This window comes from Glycine max, chromosome 2 (genome assembly GCF_000004515.6).
Source record: "Glycine max cultivar Williams 82 chromosome 2, Glycine_max_v4.0, whole genome shotgun sequence".
Lineage (NCBI taxonomy): Eukaryota > Viridiplantae > Streptophyta > Magnoliopsida > Fabales > Fabaceae > Glycine > Glycine max.
In genome coordinates, this window is record NC_016089.4 from 26,581,684 (window position 1) to 26,598,958 (window position 17,275).

At 37.6% G+C, this 17,275-nt stretch overlaps 1 non-coding gene across 1 annotated transcript; it reads right to left on the reverse strand.

Moving 5' to 3' along the window:
* Positions 1 to 12,982: 12,982 nt before the first annotated feature.
* Positions 12,983 to 13,089, reverse strand: LOC113001004 (small nucleolar RNA R71). The gene has a single exon (XR_003266317.1). It is a non-coding gene; the product is annotated as a small nucleolar RNA R71 (small nucleolar RNA).
* Positions 13,090 to 17,275: the final 4,186 nt, after the last annotated feature.

The window sequence follows — 17,275 nt, forward strand, 5'->3', positions numbered from 1 at the left end:
CAACTGCTTCTTTCATTCTTCCTCACTATGAGGTTGTGAAAACAAGACCACAATTGGTACCTCAAAGCCTTACACTGGGGCAATGAAAGGCATCATGTAAAAACCTCAAGCGAACCTAGGGGCAGATTAGAAGTTCTCACCCAATAGGTTCCCAGCTACAAGGTCATGATGAAAGATAACAATTGGTACCTCAAAGCCTTACACTGGGGCGATGAGGGGCATCGTGCATGAGCCTCAAGTGAACATAGGGGCAGATCAAAAGTTCTCACCCGTCGATGTTTTTAAACAAGAAAAAAAATGGGGGGAGACAAACCCTGGAATTTCAATAGATGGATTAAACGTCAAACGGCTCCATTGTCGTCACTCCAAAATGGTCAAGTGACTAAATCAAACAGAATATACACTCTGAGGGAGTTCCCGGAGAGATTTGCAAAAGATAGGATAAGGTTGCATGAATTATCACCTTTTTCAAAAGGACAGTCAATCTGTGTTTTCCAAAAAAATTAAATCAAAATCAAAATCACAAAATAGGGAAAGAATGTCATGAACATTGTACAACTTTCCATTGCATTACATTGTTTCATATGAGGTCAGCATTACCAAATTTCACGACAAAGGTTGCATGCGTCTACATCCCTAAAAATCATGTTAACTGCATAGATTTCCTACATCTCGTGTCCAATCTTGTTGGATGACCGGCCCTCTCGATGAGTTGATCTCTTGCTTTCTCATAAAGGTGGACCCTTGGGTACTAGTACCTATCACCTTTAGATGACTATATGTCCTCGCCATCAGAGGACTGCACATCCTCGCCTGCAGAGGACTGCACGCCCTCGCCTTTAGAGGGCTACGCGTCCTCATTTTCAGTGTGCTCCATATCCACACCTTAGGAGAATATAAGGTTCTTTGCCCTTAGATGCTTAACCGAGACTTGCGCTCCCGGTTAAGGGGCCAGTAGTTTCCTTTTATCAGTTCCTGGGCCACCCCCTGATATTGGAGGGCGACCAACTGTGCGAGCACATCCAGAGAGGGAGGCTATCACACATCTACTATGCATACCGGGGCAAGATTTCCCCCGTGCCACTGCAAAAAGACGAGTGTGGATCATGCGCACCAACATGACAACTCTTACGTGGATGACGTTGCTATTTAGCAACATTCTGCCCAGTGACCACAATGCCAATCTCCCCCTGCAGATGTGTCAGTTGGTCTGTGTCATCATGACATAGGTAAGTATGCACATGGCTTAATTGATTTCTGATGTCATCTATTGTTTGCAGGGATCGCACCCGCAAGACACCCAGTGGACCCGAAGAAGTCCAACAGGGCCCTGGGATTTCCAGCTCTGGTTACAGGCCTCTATCAGTCCTACAGGGTGCCCGTTCCCCCAACAAGGTCATGCCATCGTGACATAGGTAAGTATACATATGGTTCAACTAATTTCTGATACCATCTATTGTTTGCAGGAATCGCACCCACAAAGACACCCAGTGGACCCGGAGAAGTCCAACAGGGCCCTGGGGTTTCCAGCTCTGGTTACGGGCCTCTGTAGTCCTACAGGGTGCCCGTTCCCCCCGGCAAGGTCACGTCATCATGACATAGGTAAGTATGCACATCACTCAACTGATTTTTGATTTCATCTATTGTTTGTAGGGATCGCGTCTGCAAGACACCCAGTGGACCCGAAGAAGTCCAGCAGGGTCTTGGAGTTGTCAAGCTTTAATTACGGGTCTCTGTCAGTTCTACAGAGTGCCTGTCACCTCCAGCAAGGGCATCAGGCCCCCTACTAATTGAGCTTTCATCAAGAAGTACTGCGTCCCCAGGCAGGCGCAGGGTGAAACACCACAACAGCCTGGGGATGGCCGGCAGCGGGAAACAGACGCACCGCCATCACCTCTAGAGTTCACCTCAGCTCATCCACAAAAAGGTTAGAGCGTTGCTTACGACCCATGGTCGACCAATAGGCGACCAAGTCCAAAGCCAAAGGTAAGCAAAGTACTAGGTCCGTGACCGACAAGCCATCAAGCGTCCAGCTCAAGACGTTAAAGAAGCGCTACTAGGAGACAACCTAGTACCTTTTAAATCTCTGCTTGTTATTTGATCACTTTTGTTTCTCAAGTCATAGCAGGACACACCTAGTTGCTCATGATCCTAGGAATTTAAATAAAACAAGCACAAGGTCGGAAGGTAGTCATACCTCACAAAATACTTTGGTCATACCTCACGTGGCTCCAACACTTTCTTTACATCAATCACTCAAAAACAATTGGCTGAAATCATCGGTAACTTGAAGGAATAGTGGAGGAAAAAAGTGGAAGAGGAAAATAAGAACCTTCAGGAAGCATGGAGGAGGAAGGTAGAAGATGAAAACAAATGGAGTTTGGAGATAATTAAACAAGAGTTGAAACAAGCAATAAAATTAGAGTTATCCCAAATTGCATCACAACACTCACCCCCCTCGAGGCACCAGGTATACAAGTACTAGCTGCACGTGTGAGCACCAAGGGGGGCTATGCTGAAGCTAACACAAATGCATTAGGTAAAGATCCTTCTGATGTTCATGTGGATACTATGGGCTTGTACGTAGTTAATGAGAAATCTAGTCGACTAGTGGCATTGGGAAAAGTGTATGAGAATTCTTCCACCATACACAATGTCCCTTATGCAGATGATGTGGTTAGGGTGAGTGTTGTCAAAGTTTACCATAGAGATGCTTAAATCCCTTTTCTGACATCAGAGATTCAGTTTGTGAGGTAGGTCATTGGCACATTCATGGGATGGCTTACCCATCTTGTGAAACCTGTATCTGATGAGGATTTTTATTTTCCCTCTGAATATTAATTTTAGTCACATTCTTAAAAAAATTAGCGTAATTGATATTTGTGTTAACCATGCAGTATTCACAAAAGCATTTGGCGAAACCAATTGGATCTGCTGAAATGGACAATATAGTGGTTGTAGTTGATCCGTCGGGAGAATTGGTTAAGAACTTGTTTGGTGTTTACCAAAAGCCAATTAAGTTGTCATGGGATGGGGTGAAATTTGGGATACCGAATGTCAAAGATGGGTTTTTCATCACACACGTAGATGTAACTGAGATAATTTTAGGATACAAATGTTTGAACATATCCATACTATATTTGGGGATGATGTAAGTAAATTTGGTTTAGTATGTGTTTTATTTATTAACTCATAATTAATGTTCGTTACAATATACCATTAACAATATTTATGGAAAATGTTTGAAATAGGTTTATGAATGATTGGAGCACAAGCTTAGGTTATGGTGCACTGTATGGTTTCCTAGAGCCTTAGTCTATACACAACGCAAAGGACAGACGTCAACAATGTCAAAATTACATTCAGACATGGGTCAAGGAATCACAACGACAAGTGTACTCAGGACCTTACCTGAATCAATAAGTGAAATTCATGTCGTACAATGTTGAAAGATTTGCATTATAATTACCTAACTAATGATTTTTCGGCTTCAGGGCACATTGGCAACTTGTTATTTTGTGTCCACGGGACAATATAGTAGTTTGGTTTTGTTCTTTGCGTAAGAAGCCTGATGTTAACATCAAGGCTATAGTTAACAAGTTATTTTTCAAATCATCAGTCAATTAATGTTGTCAGACCCTAATCTCGTCCGGGGACTATCATTTGCTAATGTTTTTATTTTTGCTAGCCGAATTGAGCTGTTTGGCACCAATTGTGGCGCAAGACAAAAGATTATTCGACGTTTCGGTAAGGAATGTGGAAAATACCCAAATGGGAGGGCAAAAAGGTCATTTTAAATCTTTTTCTGACCCTTGGCTCATCCAGGCTAGCCTCTAGCTTGACTAGGCCCCCAAATAGCTTTGGGGTGAAGTAACCAGCTCACCTGGGCGCTTGAGCGAGCAAGGTTACTTCAGGTTGAAGCAACAACTTGCTTGGGTGAGCTACAGATCAACCAAGTCCCCTCATTTCCTATAAATAGGTGTGAGGGGGGCTGAAGGAAGGGGTTCAACTTTCAAACATTGAAAGGATTCAGTGAAATTGAGGAGAAAAAGAAGAAAGAAGAAGAAAAAACAAGGCCGAGGTGCTTCTGAATCGCAACCATGATCAATTTCTACATCGTTCTTCGTTCAGTGTTCTTCATTCATCATCCGGTTAGTATTTATTTTAAGGTTTTGAATTCGATCTATGCACCCTTAGGGGTCCTCTTTGTTGCTTTGCACATCTTCATCTCATTCTTCTACCATCAGTAATCTTTTTTCTTCTTGTAAAGTGAGTTTTAACCGATCATTTACATCACAAATCATCTTTTAATGAGATTAAAAGTTAAGAAGTGAAACTAAGATGAAATCATCTTGGAATTAAGTTTTTATCCATAAAACTTGCTTGAATCTGTTTAAAGTCCAATGCCTTAACGGTCTCTTTTATTTTTGTTGGTTAGAATGAACCTTTCAAAAGTTTAAAATCAATTTGACACACAACTTTCTTTCTTTAAAGAACTACGTAGGTTTGAGTTCCTCATCGCACTTGAGGATACGTAGGAACAAGGACAACACCCTTGTCGACCCCAAAAAGTAAAAAACTTAAAAAAGGTAAAATAAATAAATATTAAAGTCATGATTTTACACACTCGATTAAAGGTTGTCATCCCTTGTGACGGACGCATGGGGTACTAATACCGTGCGTAAACAACTCCTAAAACCTTATTCTTAAAATCCGCAGACCCTTTTGGTTTTTCTAACATTTTTTTTGAATAAATGTTAGTGGCGACTCCCGCGCGTTTTCATTTCTTGGAAGATGCACCCTCGAACGTTGCCTCGCCCTCCCGCCGAAGGGTAGATTGCGACAAATGTATACCAATTATAGCATATAAACACAATGATTTTTATCTTATATACATTAACGCTATTTTCAAACTAGTGCAATGAAGACATTAACCACTACTTTGGATGGAAAGCCAGATCAAGTTGTACCTCGGTGGATTGAACCAAAGGTATGTCATTATTTTATTAGTTTGGAATCTTGAATTAGTTTCATGTCTTACTTTCAAAGTACTACATTTGGTAAATATATTTCATACTGCAATTAGAATCATGTTCAAACTGGAGGCTATGAATGTGGATATTATGTCATGCATTGAATGTGGTGCATAGTGAGTGACGGTTTGAAGAATGAATGAAATGGGGTATGTTTAATATAACAGGTTTTAATTGTTAGTTTCTCCTTAAAGTCTAATTCAATGTTTTATGTACGTCAGAAATTTGATATTTACAATTTTGTAGTAGTTTTATGATGGAACATCGTTAGAGACAGAGGCCATGACAACACTTCGCAGGAAATGGGCATCTTATTTTCTACAACTTAAAAACTTGGAATATAGACAAATTTAGTTGACATAGGAGGATTTTTGTTTGTCCTAAACATTTTCATTGTTTATATTATAAACAATTATGGTTAGTTGACATTTAATTCAATGGTAATATATATTTGTTTTATTAATACTTGGTTACCCTCCATTTTCCTCCGATGACCCAATAAGCACATGCACAAAGGTACCATCCTTAAATGGCACAATTGCTTATCATAAAAAATAATTATTTCTTGCATTTTGTTGGAGAAATGATTTAACATTTCCAGATGAGGCCTAGTTAATACTTGAGGCTAAGGATTAAATTTATAGGTTGCTATGTCATGTTGATGATAGGTTAGGTACTCGAGGGGACAATGAAATAAAGGTAAGGTGTTCATTATTTGGATGCTAACATGATCTAATGCTCTTTTTGAAATGATGAAAAACAAATGAAGATCATACATGTATGTGAACCTCCCTGCACTACACAATGCTAAAGGTAAGACAAATGTTCTTGGTTGTTGCTTGTAATGTCTCAGTTGTCATCAAGACTTCATGTGACTAAAAATGTTAGCATAACATTGTATACTATAAATATTAGGTTTGTCAAGGACACTGAATTTTGGTATTCAGAGAACATGGTGATTTGTAGTTCCAGCTTGTAGGGTAACTGATGTGTTGATTCATTATTTTGGGGCCTTAAATGAAGACATAGTCAAACACAACTTTGTCATTGTGTACAAGGTACTTGTCTCAAGAACTAATCTCTACTCATAGTTGAAGAAATGGATGTAAGTATAAATAAGTCTATATGCTCATTCTCCTTTATCACTTCTCAAAAATTGACACTTTAACAGTGACAATATTACTGGTGTTTTTACTTTTTGGCCTTGGGAGTCTCATCAAATTCTTTTTTTGTGCCTCTTGATGGACAGTTTAAGGTTATGAGTTACATGGTACAATATCCACTTTTTTGTTGTCTGAATCAGGATTTGAAAAGGAAAGTAGCACGCTGGAAGCCTTGTTTCTTTTGGTTGTGATTTATCATGAACCAAAAATCTATTTTTAGAGAGTCAGTCTTGGATAAACATAAATAAATAAAAATCCAAAGACACTAAATATTCATCAACATCCAAACTGATTTTTTTTAAAGAGTTCCATAACAAGTACTTGAATGGTGTTACATTAAATTTGTTTTATGGTAGTTTCAGTTTTTGATCGAAATAGAATTATATATATAATGGAATTTTTTTCCTTTTCACTTTGTAGTTAATTGTGCATGCAAAGTTTCTTCAATATATAAGACTAACAGAAAAATAATGGCTTTGTTACTAGATATGTTAGCATTGAAGGCAGCAAATGCAGATGCTGTCTTTGAAGATTAGATTTGGTAGCATTCGACTAGTGATTGGGAAAAGGATGATGACCTTGAGGGAAGTAAATCATTATCATTCAATGCTCGATCATTAAGAAGTCAAAAGATAGTTTGGGCATCACCCTTCTTCACCTACAAAACATAGTTTCAATTTTATATGCCTTATGATACATTTTGTTTAAAAGGGGAAGGGAATAAAGCTTTTTTAAATATTAATTAGGCATGAGCTTCATTAAGGAATCATGTGATTTTGGAGCAGTCAATGGTTAAATAATTAAGTTTATATTTGCATGGAGAAACCAAATCATTGGCAATAATCTTCCTAAAATTTGAATTCTCTGTGTTTATACAAGATCATCTAGTTACAAAATTTATCCTCGATAATCTTCATTAAAAACTTTCTATTGTTTTTTGCCCAATCGATATAAAAGTTTATCACCATTGTCTACTAAACATGTTGGAAAGTCTTAGCTAACGACTAACTATTATTGCAATTAAACAAGGAATCAAAAACCCCACCCTTGATTTAGTCCTCTAAAGTTGTCAATGGATTTTTGTTTGAATTTTGAACTTTCTGGCCCCTCTAAAATTGATGTTAGTTGTTTGGAACTTGGAGAGAGTTATCCTGGCATTAGGTATATATTCTCTATAGGACTAACTTGTTGTTGGATCAAGTGGCCTCAGAATAATTAAGAAGGGTGGGTTGAATTAATTATTCCTAAACCTTTACTAATTAAAAAATTACTCTTCTAAGGCTTTTACTATGTTGTGAAGTAAATGAAGAATAGAAAATAAACTTTACCAAAAGAAAAAGCAAGAATTAAAGTGCACAGCGGAAATTAAAAGAGTAGGGAAGAAGGAGACAAATACACAAGAGTTTTATACTGGTTCGGCAACAACCCGTGCCTACATCCAGTCCCCAAGCGACCTGCGGTCCTTGAGATTTCTTTTCAACCTTGTAAAAATCCTTTTACAAGCAAAGATCCACAAGGGATGTACCCTCCCTTGTTCTCTTTGAACAACCTAGTGGATGTACCCTCCACTAGAACTGATCCACAAGAGATGTACCCTCTCTTGTTCTTAGTCAACAACCCATGTAGATGTACCCTCCAATGTGTTAAGACAAAGTTCTTAGGCGGTTAAACCTTTGAAACTTTGTGAATGGGGATACAAAAGAATTCTCAGGCGGTTAGTCCTTTGAAATCTTTTGTATATGGGAAAAGGAAGAATCAAAAGAATTCTCAGACTGTGTCGTTTTGAATTCTTTGACAAGGGAGAAGGGAGACACAAAAGAATTCAGGCGGTTAGTCCTTTGTTCTTTTGGAAAAGGGAGAAGAGAGACACAAAGAATTCAGGCGGTTAGTCCTTGGTGAATTCTTTTTGGCAAAGGGAGAATGGAATGAAAAAGATGAATAGCACAAGTTTTGTTTTCAAGGTTTGGAAAACCAGAAAACTTAATAAAGCTTTTGCAAAGGAAGAAGAAGAAGAAATTCAAGATGATGTTCAAAGAGATTCAAAGGATGTAAAAGATTGTAATCAATTGTCTTGAAAATGCAAGTTAAGGACTTGCTTTTATAGACTCTTCATGTCTGGTCAAGAGAACCATTAGAAGAGTTATAACCTTTAGAAAAACTTAAAAACCATTTGGAAAAGTTTCAGCTTTTAGAAAAACTTGAAAACTATTGGAAGAGTTACATCTTTTGATTTTTTTCAAAAACTATCACTGGTAATCAATTACCAAATCAGTGTAATCGATTACACAAAGCTTTTTTGTGAAAGGATGTGGCTCTTCACATTTGAATTTGAATTTCAACGTTCAAACACACTGGTAATCGATTACCAAATCATTGTAATCGATTACAACATTTTGAAATCAATTGGAACATTGTAAATTCAGTTGAAAGCTTTTTGAAAACCATTTTGCTACTGGTAATCGATTACAATAATCTGGTAATCGATTACCAGAGAGTAAAAACTCTTTGGTAAAAGGTTTTGAGAAAAACTCATGTGCTACTAAGTTTTTTTTTAAAAACTTTTTAATACTTATCTTGATTGAGTCTTCTCTTGATTCTTGAATCTTGATCTTGATTCGTGGAACTTGAATCTTGAAACTTGATTCTTGATTCTTGAAATCAAATTTCCTTTTGAACCTTGAAGTGTTCTTGATTCAATCTTGAACTCATTCTTTGATTCTTGAAGTCATCATCTTTGTTATCATGAAGTGTTCTTGACTTTTGAGCTTTTTGTCATCATCTTTGTTATCATCAAAACTCTTTGAATCAATCTTGATTCATCATGAAGCTTGCTTCTACACTTGTAGGTGGAACTGGAGGTGGTGTTGCTGCTTTAATGAGGGAGGAATTATTTCCTCAGTTCCTTTATGCATTTCATGTGTCGATGTATTGCTAACTCTATTTGGGAATTAACATTCATATAATATCTTGTGCATAATCTTAACTTTTTGTCTGTGTCATATGAGTTTGTTAGGTAATCTATATGGTAGATATTTAATTGTGCATAGCACAGTTTGAATGAAAAAGGTTTAGTAACTTTTGTTATGCTTTTCTTTAGTTTGGCAATTGAACAAACAGAAAGCAATATCAAAGAGGACCAATGAGGTGATTCTTTTAGTGGTTATTTAATTATTTATTTTTCTGTGCAACCAGTATAGCACCCTCAAATTAGGTCAACTTAAGTTAGTCTTTGTAATATGAGAGTTTGAGTAATTGTGACTTCATGTTAAACCTAAATTGCTTTCAGAGTTTGAGAATGTCATGCACCCTATAAAGATTAAGTTTAGCATTTTTTTTGTTTCTAGATGAAGGGTTATCCTTCCATTACAAATAACTTTTGAGGTACCAAGTGATAATTTTCATTTGTTGTTTAAGTTTCATCCTATATTGGGATCCATAAATTCAACAGCCTTCCAATTTCTAGAAGACTACTCTTTTTCTTTTTTTTCCTTTTTGATATGTATAGCAATTAATCAACTCTACTTTTTTTTCATGGTTTAAATTGTGGTTGCATCTACAATTTTTTCATAATCCTTAATATTGCTGAAAATTGCAGACAAATGTGGCAATGTATGTAGCTGAATTGTGGTTGCAGACAAATGTGGCAATGCATTGTAGTTATGTACTAATTTTGAAAACCTTGCTTTTGTATGTAAGTAAATATAAATATATATAGAGCTCAAATATGATTTTTTTTCATTTAAGATATTGATCCTCAGCCAAGACTGAAAAATTGTTAGGGTGCTCAACCAGTGGATGAAAAAACTATACTGGATGGTACAGAGCAAATATTTGGCATGTCAATATATAGAGTGGATGGCCTAAAGGAGCACCTGGCTAGGGCATCATACGTTCTGTTGCACAATACAAATGCCATAGCTATGGTATGTCTCGCATATTATCATTATTAATTTAAAGAAACTCACGGTAGGTTGATTGTTGTTGGGGTTCTTCATTTATAGGTTACCTGTTGTCGCAACCTGTCCTTCGACGAGGGTGCGAAAAGGCCAAAATGAGATAGGCCAAAGCGTTTGTCTCCAAGGGAGAAAAAGAGTGGAGTCGCCACCAATGTTTATTCGAGGAAAATGTTAGAAATAACCAAAAAGGAACAGGTCTACGAATTTTGAAAATAAGGATTCGGAAGTTTTTTACGCACGGGGAAGGTATTAGCACCCCACACGTCCGTCACAAGGGACAGTAACTTTTAATCGAGTGTGTGATGTGCCATTATTTTCTCCTATTTCTTAACCTTTTTTGCACCATTTTAAGTACTGATTAATCTTAATTGTCAAATTAATTACGCAGTTTTATTATTTGGGCCCATTCAGCTAATTTGATGTTTTTAATCTAATTTCAGGAATTAATGAAGCATTGGGCTTGGGCTTGAATCTAGAATTGGGCTTGGACTTGAAGAGGGCAGACTATTTTATTCTAGAAAATTAGATCTTATCTTATCTTATCTAGATATTATTTAGATTTCATCTCATCTAGATATTATTTCATCTAGATCTTATCTTATCTTACCTTATCTAGATTTGATTATATTTTATTTATGGGCTAGAATTTAAAACAGATTTGTAAGCTTTGGGGCTGGAAAACTATATAACAGCACCAAGGTTCTAGTTTAGGCTCTCTCTCTCTCTCCTCTCTCTTTCTTCTATTTTTCGTTTTCAGTTTTAGTCTCTCTTCTCTTTCTCTTTTATTTTCGTTTTTTACAATTCCAGTTCAGACTTTTAGTTTTACCAATAAAATTTCGTTCTCTATTTGATTAATGGAAGGCTAAGTCCGTCGCGTTGTTTTCTCTTGAGGATCAAGCACAGTTCTCTTTGAGGTTCTATTATTACTGTTAAATTCTGTTCAGTTTTTCCTCTTCACTAATTACTCTGAATTTGTTGCTTTTAATTCATGCATGCTTAGTGCTTGATTAATTGTCTCTACGCTTAATTTACGTTCATGCTTAATGATCGTTTATGAGTAATTGGTGTATGTGATGCTTAATCACATAATGAATGCCTTATGTTGAATTTCGCTTAGTAATTTAATTTAGGGTTGGATTAAGTGGTTAAACTGATAAAGGATAAATTCTCGCAACCTAGGATAAGAGACTTGCTTGTAAATCAAGGGGAAGCAATGTATTTTAATTCTGATATTTTTCTAATTCAATTTTACTAGCTATTTAATTTACAAAAGCAAACAACCCCCCCCCCCCAATTTGTTACTATTTCTTACTATCTGTTATGAACATTTGGTTGATCATTGCTCGTTGGGAAAAAACCTAGGATCACTTCCTAGTTACTACATTTTAATGTTTATTTGATTCGGGTACGACCTCGATCAAATTTGGCGCCGTTGCCGGGGAGCAGTGTCCAAAGGTTCATAATAGCTAGTGTCGTGTTAGTGTTTAATTCTTTCGTGTTTTATGTTTAATTGTTAGTGTTGTGTTAGTGTGTGTGTTAGTGTTGTTTAGTGTCTTGGTATTTTGTTTAGTGTGTGTTCTGTTTTAGTTTTTCTGTTAAGCGCTTCCCCTGTTTCAGTTTTGGGTGTTTTGCTGTGAATAATGTTTTGCGATGGATTTAGCGACCACTTTTGCTTGCGGCAAAACAGAGTAGTAGTGGAAATCATGTAGCGATGGATTTTAGCGACCACCCTTGCTAAATTATTTGGGATTTTTTGTTTTAGTATCTAGAGTTGTTATTTTTGGCTGAATTTTTTTGTGGTAACTTCTTTTAATCTATATTTTGTGGGAAAAATAGCTAGAGCCTTTAGTTTGGTCATATTTGAAAGTTTCAAAAAAGTAGCAAATTTTATTTTTGTCAAAACTTCAAACGGCCATAACTTTTGCTCCGGTTATCAGAATCGCTATTATTATATATGTATTTGGGGTACAAAAATATTTCCTACACTGCAATAATGAGCCGTGGGCCAGCTGAGGTCTCTATCGTCCAAAAAAGGTGATTCTGTCAAAAGTTTTTTATTTTCCAAGTTTTATTCTCTTATTTTTCTTAACTTACCAATTTTAGCTTCTATAGTTAGACTCTGAATTTTTGTTTGAAATTTTATGTGCTATCTTCTCATCATTTTATAAGGTTTCTCACAAAATTTCAAGTCATTTGGATATCATTTAATGGTAGCTGTAGTTCAAACCCACACTGTTACTTGCATAAGAAGGCAACTAGTTGTGCATGCTGAATTTAGTGTATGACTAGAGGAAATCCATCTGACTTACAACTCTTTGATCCTGAGATAGATAGGACATTTCATAGATTAGTTAGACATCATTTAGTACCTTTTGAGCATCCTGAGCATTCTGATATTGGTGATTTTGAGCATTATAATTTTGAACATTCTGATTTTGTACATTCTGAGAATATGGCACAACCTCCACCCCGTGAGAGGACTCTAGGGGAAATGGCTGCACCTGATTTCACCTACGAAAGCTTGTGCATCCAATACCCTGATGAGGATGTCCCATATGTTCTTAAAACTGGAATGATCCATTTGCTTAGAAAGTTTCATGGCCTTGCAGGTGAAGACCCACACAAGCATCTGAAAGAATTCCATATTGTCTGCTCCACCATGAAACCACCAGATGTCCAGGAGGATCACATATTTCTGAAGGCCTTTCCTCATTCTTTAGAGGGAGTGGCAAAGGACTGGCTATATTACCTTGCTCCAAGGTCCATTATGAGCTAGGATGACTTCAAGAGAGTATTCTTAGAACAAATTTTCCCTACTTCCAGGACCACGACCATCAGAAAGGATATTTCAGGTATTAGACAACTCAGTGGAGAGAGCCTACATGAATACTGGGAGAGATTTAAAAAATTATGTGCCAATTGCCCTCACCACCAGATTTCAGAGCAGCTTCTTCTCCAATATTTTTATGAAGGACTCAGCAACATGGAGAGAAGTATGATAGATGCTACCAGTGGTGGAGCCCTTGGAGACATGACCCCTGCTGAAGCCAGAAATCTAATTGAGAAGATGGCTTCAAACTCCCAACAATTTAGTGCCAGAAGTGATGCTATTGTCATTAGAGGAGTGCATGAAGTAGCCACGAATTCATCAGGTAAGACTAAGAAGCTTGAAGGTAAACTAGATGCCTTGGTTAACCTGGTAACCCAACTGGCCATGAATAAAAAATATGCACCTGTCGCCAGACTCTGTGGTTTATGCTCCTCTGCCGATCACCACACATACCTTTTCCCTTCTGTGCAACAATCTAAAGCAATTAAATAGCCTGAAGCTTATGCTGCAAACATCTACAACAGACCTCCTCAACCTCAACAACAAAATCAGCCACAACAGAATAATTATGAACTCTCCAGCAACAGGTACAATCCCGGATGGAGGAATAATCCCAACCTTAGATGGTCGAATCCTTCACAGCAGGAGCAGCAACAACAACAGACTTATTTTCAAAATGCTACTGGCCCAAGCAGACCATACGTTCCTCCACCAATCCAACAGCAACAGCCCTAGTAACAGCAAACAGTTGAGGCCCCTCCGTAACCTTCCCTTGAAGAACTTGTGAGGCAAATGACTATGCAAAACATGCAATTTCAGCAAGAGACCAGAGCCTCCATTAAGAGCTTAACTAATCAGATGGGACAGTTGACTACACAGTTAAATCAACAACAGTACCAGAATTCTGATAGATTTCCTTCTCAATCTGTCCAAAATCCCAAAAATGTGAGTGCCATTACATTGAGGTCAGGAAAGCAGTGTCAAGGACCTCAACCAGTAGCATCTTTCTCATCCGCCAATGAACCTGCCCAACCTCACTCTACTCCAGAAAAAGATGATGACAAAAATTTAAAGAGTAAGTTACCTAACAATTTCTATGCAGGTGAATCTAAAGAGAAGCAGCATATCCCTCTTCCATTCCCTCCAAGAGCAATTTCCAACAAAAAAATGGAAGAGGCAGAGAAGGAGATCTTGGAAACATTTAGGAAAGTAGAGGTAACCATACCTCTGCTGGATGCAATAAAGCAAATTCCAAGATATGCTAAATTCTTGAAGGAGTTGTGCACTAATAAGCGGAAGCTTAAAGGAAGTGAAAGAATTAGTATGGGCAGAAATGTTTCCGCATTGATTGGTAAATCTGTTCCCCAAATCCTTGAAAAATGTAAAGATCCAGGTACATTCAGCATACCTTGTATTATAGGGAACAATAAGTTTGACAATGCCATGCTATATTTAGGAGCTTCTGTTAGTGTTATGCCTATGTCTATTTTTAATTCTCTATCTCTAGGTCCTTTCTAGTCAACTGATGTGGTAATTCATTTAGCTAATAGAAGTGTTTCCTATCCTGCTGGTTTCATAGAGGATGTCATAGTTAGAGTTGGTGAGCTGATTTTCCCTATTGATTTTTATATTTTAAATATGGAGGAGGGATTTTCTAAAGGATCAGTTCCCATCGTTCTAGGCAGACCTTTTATGAAAACTGCTAGAACTAAGATAGATGTATATGCAGGCACGCTATCTATGGAGTTTGGTGATATAACTGTTCATTTTAATATTCTTGATGCTATGAAACACCCATCTGAAGATCTTTTTGTATTTCGTGTTGAAATAATTGACCATATTGTTGATGAATACATGACTGATCTTCATTCTAATCTGCATGCCTGTCACTCTTCATGCATTGAATCTGAATTTGCACTTGATCATATGTCTAAATTTGAAGCTGAGAGTGAATCTGAATTTGATATTGATTACATGTCTAGTGATGTCTTACCTCTTGAGATTGATTTTATAGAGTCAGATCGAACTAACCATGTTTCAGTAAGTACACAAACCTCGGACTTTCTTCATGAGGTGCAGGCTGAGAAACCATCTCTTTCTACCACTATCCAACCGCCCACACCAAAATTGATGCCTCTGCCATCAAATTTAAAATATGCTTACTTGGATGATAGCAAAAGTTTTCCAATAATTATATCTGCCTCCCTTGCTGATAAGCAAGAGGGGAAGTTGTTATCTGTTCTCAAGAAGCATAAGAAAGCTATAGGCTAGACCCTGGCAGATATTCCTGGTATTAGCCCATCCACATGTATGCATCGAATAAATTTAGAAGATGGGGCTAAACCAGTAAGACAGCCACAGAGAAGAATCAACCCGGTGATTCTTGATGTAGTGAAGAAGGAGGTAACCAAGCTTTTGCAAGCTGGAATCATTTATCCTATCTTCGAGAGCCAATGGGTGAGTCCCGTCCAGGTAGTTTCGAAGAAAACCGGCCTCACCGTGATAAAAAATGAGAAGGATGAGCTGATTCCTACTCGGGTGCAAAACAGTTGGAGAGTATGCATCGACTATAGGAGGCTAAACCAGGTTACCAAAAAAGACCATTTTCCCCTGCCATTCATTGACCAGATGCTTGAACGCTTGGCAGGTAAGTCTCACTACTGTTTCCTTGATGGTTTTTTTGGTTATATGCAAATCACTATTGCTCCTGAGGATCAGGAAAAGACCACATTCACCTGCCCCTTCGGCACTTTTTCCTATAGGAGGATGCCTTTCGGCCTATGCAATGCCCCTGATACCTTCCAGCGGTGCATGACTAGTATTTTTAGTGATTTTTTAGAAAATTGCATAGAGGTGTTTATGGATGATTTCACTGTATATGGATCCTCTTTTGATGTTTGCTTGGATAGTCTGGAAAAGGTTTTGAATAGATGCACTGAAACTAACCTTGTTCTAAATTTTGAAAAATGTCATTTTATGGTTGAGCAAGGTATAGTTTTAGGCCACATTATTTCCAATAAAGGCATTGAAGTAGATCCTGCAAAAATTTATGTTATTTCACAATTGCCTTACCTTTCTTGCGTGCGAGAGGTGCAATCTTTTCTTGGTCATGCAAGATTCTATAGGCGCTTTATAAGAGATTTTAGCAAAGTATCCCTTCCACTATCCAACTTGTTGCAAAAGGAGGTGGAGTTTGACTTTAATGATAAATGCAAAGAGGCTTTTGATTGCCTCAAAAGAGCATTGACTACCACCCCCATAATCCAGGCACCCGACTGGACAGCCCCTTTTGAGCTTATGTGTGATGCATCAAATTATGCATTGGGGGCTGTCCTTGCTCAAAAAATTGATAAATTACCTAGGGCGATATATTATGCTTCTAGGACTTTAGATGCTGCCCAAGCGAATTATACTACTACTGAGAAAGAGCTACTAGCCATAGTTTTTGCTCTTGAAAAATTTCGTTTTTATTTGCTTGGTACTCGCATTATTGTTTATACTGACCATGCAGCTTTAAAGTACTTGTTGCAGAAGGCTAATTCAAAGCCTAGGTTGATCCAATGGATGCTCTGGCTCCAAGAGTTTGACTTGGAGATCCGTGATAGGAGCGGAGCACAAAATTTAGTTGCTGATCATTTGAGTCGGATCGAACATGTGTCTGATGAGGACTCACCCATTCGGGATGATTTCCCGGATGATCATTTATATATATTGTATAGTATTTTTGATTCTCTTTCTACTCCCTGGTTTGCTAACATTGTCAATTATTTAGTTGCTTCTGTTTTTCCCCCTTTAGCATCTAAGGCCCAAAAAGATAAAATTAAAAGTGATGCTAAGCATTTTATTTGGGATGACTCCTACTTGTGGAAATTGTGTAGTGATCATGTCATTAGACGATGCATTCCATATCATGAGACTGACTCAGTCCTGCAGTTATGTCATTCTTCCGCACCGGGAGGTCATCTGGGTGTTCAAAGGACAGCCCGCAAAGTGCTTGATTGTGGCTTTTATTGGCCCACCATCTTTAAAGATGCGTGGAAGATTTGTAGCACTTGTGAGCAGTGTCAAAGAGCAGGAAGTGCATTTACATGGTGACAACAAATGTCTCAGCAACCTATGCTATTTTGTGAGGTGTTTGATGTCTAGGGTATAGATTTCATGGGCCCTTTTTCCTGTTTCTTTTGGTTATGTTTACATTCTCCTTGCAGTTGATTATGTTTCAAAATGGGTGGAAGCCAAGCCCACTAGAACTAATGATGCTAAGGTTGTTGTAGATTTTGTCAGATCTTATCT